The sequence below is a fragment of the Anopheles darlingi genome, chromosome 2, assembly GCF_943734745.1.
Source record: "Anopheles darlingi chromosome 2, idAnoDarlMG_H_01, whole genome shotgun sequence".
Classification (NCBI taxonomy): domain Eukaryota; kingdom Metazoa; phylum Arthropoda; class Insecta; order Diptera; family Culicidae; genus Anopheles; species Anopheles darlingi.
The window spans coordinates 15,697,092-15,699,591 of record NC_064874.1 but is presented as its reverse complement, the minus strand read 5'-3'; the positions used below and the strand labels follow the sequence as shown (position 1 = coordinate 15,699,591).

The 2,500-nt window shown below is 36.6% G+C and overlaps 1 protein-coding gene across 9 annotated transcripts in view; it reads left to right on the top strand.

Annotated features, from left to right (window-relative positions):
• The window catches only part of LOC125950980 (RING finger protein 44-like), a 50,969-nt gene extending 49,540 nt beyond the window's left edge, over positions 1 to 1,429 (top strand). For all 9 annotated transcript variants that reach the window (XM_049679413.1, XM_049679414.1, XM_049679419.1 and 6 more), the window contains one exon: positions 1 to 1,429. This exon is cut by the window's left edge and continues 1,140 nt beyond it. The gene's annotated coding sequence lies outside the window, so the exon portion shown is untranslated.
• The last annotated feature ends 1,071 nt before the right edge of the window (positions 1,430 to 2,500 follow it).

Below are 2,500 nucleotides of genomic sequence, written 5' to 3'. Positions count from 1 at the left end.
CGCCTTTGTTAAATGCAATTTCCGGATTGTATGTTTTGTTTCGTGAAAAAGAGGCTCGAAAACGATGGAGCAACTCCACCAGTGTGCTCCTTACATTGCATCTACCAATTGCACTTCATTGCACTCACAAAAAGCCCAATACAAAGATTTCAATAATCATGTGGTTTATATAATAGTTTAATATCCTAGCAAGTGCATATTTAAACATGACGAGCATGCACTACGTAATCCTATGTTGATTAATATGGTAAACTGCTAAACCGATTTCTTTTTTATGTCGCTGGCAGCGGTTTCTACGACTATCTTAGTCTCAGTGTAATGATTGTGGGTTGTAGCGATCGTGTAGGGGCTCTGCTGGTGGACGTTATGTACGGTCATGCATGGTGTAGCAATAAGACGCTCGAATAAGAAGGAAACCTTTTCCGTTTACATGTGCCTGTGCCATTGTAGAGAATTCGTTGCCTTCCAAGCAGATTGCCCCACTTCCATCTGCAATCCGCTTTAGTGTGGCCTCCAAGCAGAGAAGGTTTTCATTCATCATTTTTATTTTCAAATAAGCTAAGTAACACTTTTAATTTTATATTCAGTTTATTCACATTACTATACGCTTCTTTCATGGAAAAAGTGCTTTGCTGGTCCTGGCATTTCTAGAAGCTTTCGATTGTTTAGGATTAGTAGTGTTCCGATCGAAGCAACCGAATAATCATCAATCGTAACGGGTAATACTATATTGGAACGGGTCAAATCAACATGAGACACGTATGAACATATACGACCAAATGTGTGTAGGTGTGCATGTATGTGTGTTCGTGTTGATATCTACTAAAACAAAGCAGGCCTGTCAGCTTCACCTGTTTCTAGATTTTGCATTTCCAAAGCAGTTTCGTTACCTATTTTGGTTTGGTGATCAATCTGAAAACTCAGTTATCGGTCAAACTTTTCCATCACATGCCCAAGTTTCTTTGTTTGTTGTTTGTTTCTTTGGTGAACATTAATCAGCGTAGGATAGTAGCTTAAATAATGGGTTTTATTGAATTTAATTGTGCTTAGGTTTTTAGGGGAAGAACTGAAATTTTATTGATCATTCCACGCGCAATTTTATTTTACGCATATCGGTTAAGTTTTAAACGGTGTACGTGTACCCCCTAGCATTTAGTTTAGAGTTCCATTATTCGTTCCCATTATTCGACGTTATCCGTTCTCATGTCGAAAAGCAGCTTTTGGGCAACCTTTAAATGCATTTATCGATGCTGTTTGTAGTTAGAGACCGACGAACCCATTTATCTCAGGGTGCTTGAATCCATCTCTAAAACAGCCACCAAAACTACGGTCGAAGTTAAGGCTTTGACCTGCAGTCACACATTAGCACGTGTTTTTCTCTAATGAATCAAAAGCAAATAAATACAAAACAAGCAACATTACGCTTCAAGTAATATCTACATAAGCTTCTTCCACACTTTACTCCCTCCCTCCCGCGGACCCTTGTGATCTCGAATTAGTTAGTGTTTTCTTGTTGATTTAGTGAGTGTTAACAATCGTGCGTTCGTACAATTCACTTCTACTAACAAACCTCCACGTTTCACTGCGTATACAACCCCTCCTTTAGTGAGCCTACGGCAGAAGATTCGCCATGGCGTACCGCTTCACTATCTAAATTCATGGAGAGAGTACATTAATAAGTTGTAAAATACATATTTTTCCATATGCGTTCGCATGACAAGAATGCTTACTAGATATTTTCGCAAAACGAAAGATTTTATATTGCAGTTAGATTTACAAGCATACGAACTATATCAGCCAAAACATACAAGTGGTAATTAGTGTGAGTATTGAAGTTGTAAAACCTACCAACATCCAAACGAGCAAACTTTTGGATTTGGATCGAAAATCGTGAATGATTCTATGTGTGTAGAGTATGCGCTTATCTTGTACCGCGCACATCTCTTGCATGAAAACGACCAAAATTTCCAAATAGAGAAAACAATAATGATCTGAATGTTTCATAAAGCCAATTTACCTGAGCCAGCGGTCGAGTTACAACAAAATAAACAGGCTCTTCTTCTTTACTGCTCACTGCAATTCTATATTATAATGAATTTCAGTTTGATAATTCTACGCTTTCCTATAAATGAGAACAAAAGATTAAAAAAATAATTAAAAAAAAAACAAACGCAAAACCTATTGAATGTGATTTTGGTACAATATTAGTCTAGTGGATCGATATTTCGGACCGTATTTGTATCGTTTTTGTGTGCACCGTATGGTCTAGAAACAGCGCAACGGTAAACGTAAAAGAGGATAAAAATATGAAAAAAAAAACGCTAATCATTTGTGTAAACTTGCTGCAGAAATCAAGCAAAAGTAATGAATAAAAAAAGCAAAAGTAAAACTAAAAACAAAAAAAACATTTATATAGTAAAACAATTACCTATAAGAGAAGATACATTTTAAAAAGGGATCAATGGATAGATTTAACTACAAATATGCTTAACCGAACGTG